Source organism: Phalaenopsis equestris, unplaced genomic scaffold (genome assembly GCF_001263595.1).
Source record: "Phalaenopsis equestris unplaced genomic scaffold, ASM126359v1 Scaffold000197, whole genome shotgun sequence".
In the NCBI taxonomy this organism is placed as follows: Eukaryota; Viridiplantae; Streptophyta; class Magnoliopsida; order Asparagales; family Orchidaceae; genus Phalaenopsis; species Phalaenopsis equestris.
In genome coordinates, this window is record NW_018164639.1 from 168,666 (window position 1) to 182,027 (window position 13,362).

Below are 13,362 nucleotides of genomic sequence, written 5' to 3' on the forward strand. Positions count from 1 at the left end.
TAATATATTAATATACTATATTAGTAATATACTAATATAGATATTATATATTTATGTAATATAAGTTATATAATTAATATAATATATTATTTATATATATTAATATTAGGGATGTCAAAGTGGCTCTTTGTTCGCGAACAACTCTTGTTTGACTCATGTTCGGCACGTTCGTTAAGAAACAAACACGAACAGTGACTTCATGAACAATTTCGAACACGAGCTAATTTCAAACAAACTAAATTTCAAACGAACTGAACACGAACACAAGCTCTGTTCGTTCGAGTTTGGTTCGTTTACACCCCTAATTGCTGGAGCTTGGTTAAGCTGTTTAAACCATTAAGTATAATGACATATGAATTAGTCGGATTTTCCCAATTTATGTATAAATATAGGAGGAATGAGATTAGGAAAGAATTAGGAACTTACTCCTGTTCCAGGAGATTCTTTTGACAAAATCTCCGGGTTCTTGCTTGAATTGCTGGGCGAACTACCACCTGTAATAAAATGATTTATAATGGAAAACCTAATCTTTTACATTACATTAAGAGAAAAAACGTAATTAATTTATAAAATAATAAAGTATAAGTTGGTGGAGAAGTGAACAATTTGCATAAGCAGAATTAGATTCGAAACAAAACTTTGAACAAAAACACACAACACAAGAAAATATAGAAAACACAAAAAACACAAGATTTAACTGAAAATTCTAGAATATAAAAATAATCACAGAATCCAACCATATCAAGAAATCCACAATGAAAAAGGTGAGCAGAATTATACAAATTACATCACACTCAAGACTCTCCATAGTTTGAAACACAACACGACACTTCTCTCCTTTGTACAATAGAAAACTTGAAATCCAATATAGAACGCGCACTCAATCCTGATGCAAAGACTTGAACTGGGCGTTGCAGCACTGTTGGTCTCGACACTAGGGTGATGCATCATGGCCCTAGAGTGTCATGTTCTCAGGTTCTAAACTTCTATCAAACGTGGTGTCAATGGGGCGCTGTGTTCAACAAAGATAAATTTGGGGGCAAAGTCACTCATTAAGAACCATGAGCAGAGACCAACATATTTTAAGTTAAAATTTTTATAGAAAATCATTTTTAGGGTTTGTAAATTATAAAATTTTCATGTAGTTGATATAAGCCATTCATTCATTGATGTAGATAGTAGATGGGAAATTATAATAATTCTAGAAGTTGGGTGATAAAATTAATGCTAGTAAGTGGGAGACTCCCTTAAATATTGTATCTAGAACTCTCTATGATACTCCACAGATAAAGAAGTTATTTTGCCATTTTGGGATCAAGCAAAAGTTGAGATTAAAATAAAAGCTTCCTCCTTGAAAATACTCTTCATCTTATTTGCTCCATTAAAATGATAATAGATACACACGAATATTGAAGAATAATGGCAAATGAAGGAATGGTATCATTCCAATTTTTGATGCTCACAAAAAGAAATTATAACAATTAGAACATCAACATGAAGGCTCATCTTGGTTCATAAGATGTGTTAAATGTTATCGATTGACTATATTGAACAAAATGATGTTGCTTAATTCCTAGTATAAAGAGGAGACTTGAAAATTTCTACAATTTTTTTTTTTTTGATTATGCCCTCTACCTCATCTTTCAAGCTATGGATGAGGATAGGTTCGAAAATGTTGAGTGGAAGTCTTCTTGCATGTCGACACCTACCATCAGCAAAGAGAGGTGCCAACGTTGGTGCCCAACACCTCACAAAGGGTGTCCTTGTGCTTGGGTAGAGGGCACGCCAGCACCCATTCTGGGCACCCCCGCACCGGGGTCTAGAGGGGGCGGCGCCATAACGGGGCACCTAGGTGTCAGTCTTCCTTCAAAAATCCAAGCATTAGGAAGTCCAACGCCCATTTGGGGTATGGTAGCGTCACAACTTTGGTCATTTCCAAGTTCAGATAAAGAGCACTCAAAATTCGAGGGCCCAGGAGGGGTGCGATAGTGCCTGAATTCATGACTTCAACCCGAAAGAGTGAAAAGGCAGTGCCTGGGAGCACAACTATAGTGTTAGAATCAATTTATACGCAATCAAGGATTTAAGCCCTCATTCCACGAAGGATCATACTCTTGTGTGGTGTATTCTTGGCGGTTCATAACATGTATGAAGCTGTGTGGAGTGAGTCGAGGGTAGATATGAGCGAGATTAAGCCCTCATTCCACGAAGGATCATACTCTTGTGCGGTGTATTCTTGGCGGTTCATAACATGAATGAAGTTGTGTGGAGTGAGTCGAGGGTAGATATGAGCGAGAGTTTTCTTTAATGAGATCAAGAGAGGAAGGAGAGTGAATTGTAATAAGTTTCAATAGTGTACTGAGTGGATCCGAGTGGTGCAATTATGTACTATTATTCATTCATAGTATAATTTCATATGTGTTGTGGCTCCGCAATTTTTTCCCATTCTCAATATTTTTCCATGTTAAATCTGTATGTTTTTCCTTGATTTATTTTTTTTGTGCTTGTGTTCAATTTATTATTCTGGATCTCTCGAATTGGTGTGTTTTTCCACAGGGTAATTTGATTAAATCCATTGAATTCTAGTTTTTGTCCCAATAAGTGATATCAAAGCAAGATTTTCTAAATATCATTGATTCAAGAGGGAGTAATGACTGACGAAGTGAGGTACAAGGTGAAGAAGGTAAACAGTTTAAACCTTTAAAATTCACACAAAAAAAATTATTATATCAAAAAAAATTATCTTCCACTGGAAAGAAACACCAAAAAGCCTAAATCATTGACTTTGGAGGAATTGGAAGCATTGAATTGAACAACTATAGGTTTGATTAATCTTTCACTTTCCTTGTCTGTTGCTTTCAACATAGTATGAGAAAACTATCATGGATCTTATGGCGACATTAACAAGGATGCATTAAAAACTTTCCTCATCAAATAATTTTTTTTTGATGAAGAGATTATTCAGCATGAAGTTGGTGGAAGAGAGTGTTAGCATTAATTTTTGATGTCACATGTGTTAGGTGATGTCTTTTAGCATGCTTAATTTCTTTTACTTTCTACTCTTATTTTTGAATGAAGTTGCACTTTAAAGAAATGTATTTTTTTGTGTTTTTATTGCAGACACAACAAGTAGGATGATTGGAGCAAATTAGAGTGAAAACATAGTGAAATGGAGACAATTGGAGCAAATTGGGTTGCCAGCTGACTGAAGCCTAGATGCCACTTTCAGGGTGTCAAGGCACTGCCCCATAGTGCCTTGATGCCACTTTCTAGCGCCTAAGCGCTAGAGTCCTCTCAGCAAACCGAGAAGATGGCACTTAGGCACCACAGTCTGGGCGTCAAGGCACTGAAAATTGTCTGGACGGTTTCAGAAGGCACTGCCCCATAGTGCCTTGATGCCACTTTCTGGTGCCCAAGCGCTAGAGTCCTCTCAGCAAACCAAGAAGATGACACTTAGGCACCACAGGCTGGGCGTCAAGGCACTGAAAACTGTCTAGACGGTTTCAACACAAACCTAAGGGTCATTTATCGAATTAAGATGGTTTGGAAGAAGTCTTTTGGCGATATTTTGCATTTCCGAGTCTTGGAATTCTCCAAGAAGACCAGGAGGACGTATGTAGGAGTATTAATTGTAGAATCAATCTGTTCTTGAGAGATTTAAGAGGGGAATTTGAGTGAATTCTGTAAGGGATTTGTATCAGCATTGCAAGGATCAGTAGAAGGCTTTGTTGGAGGGGTTTACATCTCTTTCTCAAGAGAGAAAAACTAAATATTGTGTTTTGATTGTCTTGTACTTGATTATAAATGCGTATTTAATGAATTTGCTTTGATTCAATGAAGTTTTCTGTGGTTTTAAATATAATTTATGTGTAGAATTCTTGCACTTTTCTCTTTTTATTGTTAGGTAGAACTTGTAGAATGTTGAATGTTATGGAATTGATTTTTTTTTATTTAATTGTGATGATTATTCTCTAGACTTCATTTACGTGTCATACTGATCATTAACTTATTAAAATCAGTTGTGACCTATTAGGACTTGGAGCGGTGGTGAAACGACAAGAATATTCACATTATTTGGTGAAGTAGTCAGAAAGCAATGCAAATATAGGGAGATGTGCTGATAGGGTTTAAACATGGAGTTTCTAAAGTGACAGCTGGAAGCAAGAACCAAACTGGAACTGTACTTATTTACATGCTCGTCAGAGGGTAAATAGATTTATGTTTCTATTTATCATTATATTAATTACAATTTTCAGTAGTCACACCTACAATCTACCTAGTAAATTGTAAGAGATAAGTAACTTTTATCAATAACCTTCGGGCCAGATTTGAACTGGTTTTATAGCATGACCCTCACTCAAGTCATAATTAATAGAGCTTCCACGTTTAGGACTTATTAGACAACTGCATCATATTGCATGTCCCAAGGAGAAATCCCCGTGCTTCTCCAACCCGATTGACCCAACATAGATTTCTACTTAGGTTGTTGTCTAGTGCACTTAGGGTGTTAGAGGTTTCCCCAACCCAGATGGGGAACAAGTTCTTTATTGAGAGTGTTTTCAGCTTTGAAGCTGGATCTCTCTTCTCTCTTTCACTCTAGTGGCATCCTCACCACTTTGGCAAGTATAAGGCTCACCTTTGTTCTTCCTGCCTACTTAAGGTCATAGAATTAGAGTTTCATTCTCTTGACCTTACGGCTATTGAGGTTCTCTTGGATGATGCAATTCACGGATTATTGATTAAGGGATCTTTGGTCGTGTTGGGTTGAATACCTTCATGACCAGGTAGGCTCGGGGTCCTAATAGCTTTAGATGACAGATCCATGGTATCCTAACCCAATTATCTCTACATGATTATGACTGCTCTACCACTCCCATGTCATCCCTTTTGAGCATTGTTGCTTTCTTTGTTGCTTCGTCGATGTCATCTCATATGCCTTGATTGCATATAGTCCGCAGCTCATTTGGGATAAGGTGATTCACACTATACCTTTGTGAATCAGTCTAGCCTTGGAAGCATAGTGTAGAACTTATGGGACGACTTGATTATTTCATAGGCCCCATTTTTTGATAAGTCGCCATTCGTATGGGATTGTGAAAGATTCACTCTCTACCTGTATGAATCGGTGCGAGCTTTGAAGGCATTAAGATGCTCATGTGAGATAATCATCCTTTGTGACACCCTCACACCAGTCGTCATTCAAAGGTAAGTAGAATTTCTTTAATTGAGAGTTTTCTTGGGCCTCCTCTGAGATGTAATTATCCAAAGGAACACGTCCTTTTGGGAGTTGCGCTTGACCCCAGAACAAGTACACACACTTGACTCTCTGGTTGTGGGTTGTTGTAGTAGGGTCTTTTACACGAAAAATGTTTCCAAGACATATTCGATCTGATCTTATTTGGACGTACGCTATTGGACTATCACGTGAAGTTTACTTTACGAAAGTTCTCCACCTTCTTTCTTTGTTTGTATACCTTCATTGTATGTTCAGTCCTTTGTGATTTCTCTCTTCTCCAAATTATTCACATGATCCGGAAGAGAAAATTACCCAGAAAAGAGAATTATACGACGGTAAACAAGTTAATGACTCCTTCAAAAATAAAATAGGAAAAATAACGAAAGTAGATTTTTTATAATGAAACATGCAAGACTAATAATATAATTTTCCTTCTTAATTTAAATAATAGGAAGTAAGCAAGTAAGCAAGTAAGCAATTGATGATAAATAATATAAAAAAGATCATAAAATCTATTTCACCAAATTCACCATTTATGTGCATATATAAATGCACAACACATATAACACCTTCAAGTAGAATTTTAAATAAATAAATGCCACATTTTAAAATCTAACAAAACATGTATGGGACAATTTATAATCAAGATGGCATTAATCTTTTTTTTTTCTCTTTTTGATAGTAATGTACTATAAGGCATTAAGAGGTGGCTAAAAGCAAATAGTAGGTAGATTCCAAAAATTTTAAAAAACTAAGGATCTCATTAAATCTCTTAGAAGATATAGTGTGTTTATACTCAAATGAGTTTACCAAGCAAAGATAAATGTTATATGAGATGTTGAGGGACGCAACAAAAGTTAAAATGATGTAAGTTTATAACCAAAAAAATTAATATTTATCATGAGAAAGCCTTTGTTGCGATTACTTTTCTTGAAATTATTAGACAAATTATTTCCTTAACTTGTTAAAATAGATGGAAGGCCAATTTAAAGGGTGATAAGTTCCTATTTTTTTAAAAGTTCTTGAAAGAACATACATCAAACAACATTTAGGCTATAAAATGAAATGATAATGAGAGATGACTTGAAGATATGAGAGGTTTGTATTTTCGAAAGAAAACACCTAAAAGAAAGAATTTTCATAAGTGTTCATATGAAGCATGAACCTTATATTAAATGTTCAAAGCAAAGATATCTTAATTTTATTCTTATATACAAATGACATGATTTTTTTGCTAACAATGTAAACATGTTTAAGGATTTAAAAAAAATGCCCATAAAATTTGAAAATTTTTAATTGAGCTCATGCCATATGTGATTTCTCAATATTAAGCAATGAACAATTTTACCAAATTTCTAAAATAATAAGATCTTGTCAGTTTATGAAGTATTCTTAGAGTAATACGTAAAGTTTAGAAAGACCCTTCTTGTCCTCCTTTCATGCTCATTTTATACTATTAATCTAATGATGTTAGGATTTAGATTGATGCATTGATCATCTTTATATCTGAGATGGCTTAAATTTATTTGACCAATATAAATTCATTAAGCCTAGTAAACATAATGTACATTATATGTAGTCGTTCATTTTTAACTTATCTTAATATCCAACATAGTCTATATAATTATAAGATTTTATTAAGCAATTCCACCAACTAAATTGTGTTCCCACCATCTAAGTTTAGTACCCAAATGTCTAGGGTAGGATGTTAAAAACTCAAAAGCTTATTATTTTCAACATCTACATATATATATATATAGAAAAATTAGAGAACATTAATGGTTGATTTCTACACTAATATGACCAACAATAACATTGATGTAACATCATAAAATTTGGCTTTCAATTCATTGAATTATGCCTTGGTTACAAAGGTGGCTTTAAAGGACACTCAAATAATAAGTTGATGGGGTTTTACTTCATAAAGAGCTAATGGTGGTTCAACCTTCCTTGTGATTGTTTTATCCTTATTTTATTGACCAACATAAGTTTACTGAAAGCATCAAATGTGAATATAATCGATGGAGATTTAGAGATTTGAGTAATATTGATGCAACAAATACTTTGAAGGGATAAATTTTGGTAAGTAAAGCTAAAAAGGATGGTTTTGCCTTATTAAAGTTTCCATGTTATATGAATAATAATCTTTTATCTTATGGTTCTCATAGTATCATTAATAAAATGATTCTTTTTGTTTACCAAGTAATGTATTTATTTATTAAGCCACTTTCATCAAAGAAAGCTCATGGATATCTTCCTTACAAAATGTGAGTTATTCATTATAAATTTAAATTTAACAATAAGCTTCTTTTTTTTATTTGAGAACATAATTGTTGCATATGATCAACAAAATCTTATAGTTTGGTGAGAGACAAGTACTTAACTATAAAATACAAGCAAATGTTTGGATCATGGTCAACATCAACATATTTCATCATCTGCCTCACTTATAATTTAACCAGCTTGAATTATACTTGTTAGCAGATGTGAGTCAAGGTTGGGAAAGTCGACTTGGTAGGCTAGAAAATCCGTGAACTTGATTTTCTTATTACAATCAAATAACCTTATAATATCAAGCTCAATTATATTTGAGCTGAATAGTGGTGTGGCCAAGTCATTTGAATATTCTCATCACAATTAATTATGACATATATGTGACATTGCTTGAGTCCCAAGTGATGGAACCCACATCTACAACCAAGTTTACTAAACTAAGCCAACTACTATCAAAACCTAATGCTAGTACCCTCGCATATTTAGGTCTAATCGCATCTTAGAGGGAGGACAAATTTGTAGCCTACTAAACTATTCCCTAATTAGCGCAAGTAATGGGGTTTCAAAACTAGAAATCATCATATAGTGGGAGGACTAATGTTTGAACAATAAATGATACAAACTAGAAGTAGGGACTTATAATGATCGAATAAATTCAAAATTAGTATGATTTTATTTTCCTAGCATTTAAGCTATGATTGACCAAGTACTAATAATGTTAATAATAGATCAATCTCTATTAATATTTATGAGAAAGTTACTATATGATTAGTGTACATTAAAATGTGTCCGCACAAATCTCGAGAAAATCCAACGGCTTTTGCTAATGAATGTTGAAGGTCAATGTATCTGAATAGTCAAAAGAGAAAGTTACTATATGATTAGTGTACATTAAAATGTGCCCGCACAAATCTCGAGAAAATCCAACAGCTTTTGCTAATGAACGTTGAAGGTCAATGTATCTGAATAGTCAAAAGATAGAAACACCAAACATTGTTTCCTTCGATCAGAACTTTGAGCCGACCGAATGGAAGCACAGTCGAGTGAAGAACTAGAAAAAACCCAATTCGAGGGATAGTCGTTCAAGACTAAATCGCTTAGCCGATTCCAAAACTCCTCACAAATATGGCTAAAGGGCACCCCACAAAATGCCTTTCTCATTCTCTTAGAGGTCCCTTGTCCATCGAGAGATGTATGGTGATACACTATCTGTCTGACGACCCAAGTTCAACCTAACGATATGAGGGCGTCTACTCTAGATTCCCTTGAGAGGGCCGATCGACGACCTTTTTTCGACTGAATAATGTCTGTCGGTTAACTAAAGGTTTTCAACTGATTGAACAATAAGATCATCAGATCATTAAATGTCCCTCTTCAATCAGCTATGAATATGAAACGGAGTTACTATCAATTATGAATATGAAAGGATGTCATAGTCGATTATAAATATGAAAAGTTGTCATAATTACTTGTAATATTCCTATTAAAACGGAGACAATAAACATGTAATTTTACATTATATACCCCTAAATTTATAAATAGGGGGCCATGTCTCTAATAAAAGACTCTTGAATTAACTCTATCAAATCTCTTGCATTTTCCCTCTCTCAATCTCTCTAACTCTGTTTATCAAATCTGTCCTACACTCTAAACATATCTGGATTCAACAACTAGTAAAATTTAGTTGATACTGCTAGATGCATGAGAAATATCAATGATTCTAGCTCCGATACAACACAAACTAACTAAAACATTCGAGAAAGCAGTAAGCAAGTTTGAAGTATATCTTAATTAGTGAATAATGTTTCATTAAAGCAGGATTTAAAATAGCCTCTAATCCAATTGGTTTAAACAGCTCTTTAAGATTATCTTTCTAATTCCAGTTTAAAATGTCTCAAGCAAATGGATATATTGAAGGTAGAAGACACCATTGAAATAGTAATCTCCGACGTTAAAACTCTCACCTCCATTCACTGATCCATTCTCCGTCGCCTAAAACCAAAAAAAAAAAAAAAAAGCCATTGTTACTGTGTCATTTATCAGTGATGAACATAATAAAAATTACAAATATATGATGAAACCAATCTAACTTCTCTGAATCTGAACACTATGAAAATGAGGAAAGGATACCTTTGCAGGCTCTGTTTCCTTCTTCGTAGAGATCTCCTCCGAAAGTTGCTTGTTCTCCTCCATAGAATTTCTTCTCTCTTGCCACTTGCAAGCCCAAACACCTTGATCAAAGAAGTTTATAAAAGAAGAAAAAGAGTTAGAAATCAAGAAAGAGAGAGAGAGTGAGAGAGAAAGACAGCATTATATATATATATATAAAACAAATCTATATTTAGGGCGGATGTGTCATCCTATCTCATAAATATTGATCCCTCATATGTGTTAATTCCACCCAATTGAGATTCGAATTCTGGGTGAGACTCACGCCGCAGCCGCCTTCCAATAGGTCATAGCATTATATATATATATATTGAGAAATTGAGCTGTAATGACTATTAAGTTAAAAATTAATGGAATGTAATTAACAGCACACTTGATCGCTACTCTTAGCTGTTTCGTGGTAGGCTCTAGCCATTTGGCTTTTGTATAAGCCGTTCGGAGAAATCTAATCAAAATCTGCGTGGATCACGGTTGTGGCATTTCTTGTTTCTTACGATGATTTTTTTTTTTATGCCTCAAGGAGTCAAATACAGGCATCGTAATTAATATAACATAAAAGAGATGAAAAAACGTTACCTATAAAATAAATTCTTTTAAAAGCATGATTGTATTTTATTTTATTTAGTTGTGATGCGTGCGACAAAATTCACAGAGGTAAAATAATGAATTATAATTTTAAGATTGCACGAGCATTCAACACACACTCAGGTAAAAGAAAACAACCAGTAATAATACCAGAAGTTTTTACGTGGAAAACTCATAAAGAGAAAAAATCACGGGTCTAGCCCATATATAAAAATTAACTATAGGATGATGATTACAAATACCTCTTGTCCTACAGACGAGATTATTAGGTTTTCCAAGTTACAATGTCGACCGACGGCTTCCGATCGGTAGTGGTCGAGAATGATTGGTGGTGATCGATAGTGGTTAGCGGTTGAAGACGGTCGGTGGTGGTTGATGATGATAATAGTGTTCGACGACGTTCGGTGGTAGTCAATCGACGGTCAACAGTGATCGAAAGCGATCATCGACCGTTGGTGGAAATTGACAGTAGTCGGTCGGTGTCAACGACGACCAGTGGTGGTCGACGGGGGTCGACGGTGGTCGATGACGGTCGACGGCGATCGACAGTTTCTACGACAATTTACGGTGACAGAGGTGGTGTTGGACTTCAACTCCTTCTAAAAAATTTAAGTTATCTCTCAAGCCTACAACCCCCCCACAACTACAACTTGTTCCTTGTGTGCAATGATGATCTCTCCTGCAAAAATTTAAGCTTTGATGTGATAGATGAGATTAGCTTAAGCGCGCACCATCTTGTGCATAAGTGTTGAATAGAAAGGTCCTAGGAGGAGCCCTCTAAGAAAGACACATATTGGTAACTTCGAATCCACTCCAAGAATCTAACAGGCTTCAGTAGAGAACCTGCGAAAGTATTCCTTAAAGGATTCCCCCTTATTCTGACAAAATCTTGCTAAGTGAGATGTATCTTTGACGATCCTTCTACTTGTTATGAATTGCCTTACAAATAATCTGACAAGCTCATTGATAGTGTTGATGGTGCCCCCGGGAGAAAGTAGAATCATGTGCGAGCTTGACCATTCGGAGTCACCGGGCACACATGATAGAGAAGGACATCAGAGGCACGGTGAATGTGCATGATAGTTTGATGTGGTTGACGTGCTCGTATGGATCAGTTACATTTAGGAGTTGAAACCTGTAGGGATAGGGTGTCAAAGAACCACCTCAGCCAAAGGAGAGGATTCTTGGAAGTTGAGGTGAGCAGGGAAGCGATCCCTTTTTTTCTAAGGAAACTCTTCCCAAACTAAGCATCGTAGTTCATCTTGGATGATGTCGGCAGAAGCCAAACTAAGCATCGTAGTTCATCTTGGATGATGTCAGCAGAAGTTAGGGCAGGCTCGTTGTTCGCGAATAGCTTGGCTCGTTGTTTGCGAACAGCTCGTGTTCAGATCGTTCGCTAAGTTAACGAGTCGAACACGAACAAATATTTGTTTGTTCGTGTCGTTTTGGCTCGAAATACTACTAATCAACTATACATATATCTTTGACGAGTAGTGTTTTTAAAAAAAAGAATTGACTACAAGGCTACAAAGATTTATAATCAATTAAAAGTATTAATGAAGAAAATAGAATAAAAATTATTAAATTAGATTCAAATGATGTTTTGAGTCTTGCACCAATCCTTAACATCTTATGACTACGTGATTAGGGTTGTCAAAATGACTCTTTTTTCTTGTCAACATGTCTCTTTTTTCGTGAACGGCTCGTGTTCGGCTCGCTAAGCAAACGAGCCGAATACGAAGATACTTTTTGCGCTCGAAATATAAACGAGCCGAACACGAGCCGAGCCTGGGCTCTCTTGTGTTCCACTCGTTTACACCCCTAACAGAAGTGACAATAAGAACGGGATGTGCCAAGTGAACAACATGAGACTTTTTTTTTTCAATAGCAATATTCTTATAAAATAGAAAATTGAGTACCTTGGATTCAATCAAGCAAGCAAGATAAACAGACAATGGATGCAAATACGAGCTAGTGACCTTAAAATTAGCAAGAAATATAACATATTACATGCAAGATAATTATCCTTTCTACATTGGAATCAACGAATCACATTATCAGAAGTAAAATAAAAATCCATATTTCTTAATAAGAAATCAATCAAGTAAGATTGCTGGATAATGAATGCAAAAAGGGAATTAGTGACACTAAAATTGACGGGGAATCATACATGTCACATGCAAGATGATAGCCATTTTCTATATCAAAATCAATGAACCGCATTATGAAAAGTTAACAAAATTTATATTTCATAAAAAATAAATTTCGATGATTGGAAAAAATTCTCACCAAATTGAGAGCAAAAATCATGACCAACACACACATAAAACGTTTGGATAACATATAAGACGAAGACGACGACGACAACAAAGCCTTAAACCCACTACAGGGGTCATCTACATGATCCTCTTTCTCCATTGCATCCTATTTAGTGTCATGTTTTCATTTAGTTCTAATAAAATAAGATCATTTTTTTATACAATAAGCTCAAGTCTTCCTAGGTCTACATCTACCTTTCTTAAATAAGTTGAATCTAAAACATCTACTCTCCTAATCGGATCATCAGATGGTCGACTAATGTGTCAAAACCATCTAAGACGATTTTCTCTAATTTTGTCCATCACAGGAGCTGCACCAACTTTATTACGGATATAATCATGTCACATTTTGTCTCTCTAAGTGTAAAGCCACTCATCCACCTAATCATTCTCATCTCAACAACACTTAACTTAGTATTATGCTTCTTTTTTAAAGGCCAACATTCAGCTTCATAGAGCATTGCAGGTCTCACCATCGTCTTATAAAATTTTAGTCTAAGCGACACTTTTCTATCACACAAAAGGCCTGAAGCATTCCTCCACTTCAACCAACCAACTTGAATTCTGCTATTAGCATCCCCATGTATACCACCATCGCTTTGAACAATAGACCCAAGATATCTAAATCGTTCACACCTTTTAATAATTTGATCACCCAAAGTTACACTTCTGTCACTAGAGCTACTACTACGAAAATTGCATTCCATTTCATCAATTTTAGTTCCACTCAAATGAAGGCTTTTAGACTCCAATGTAGACCTCCATAATTCAAGTTTTTCT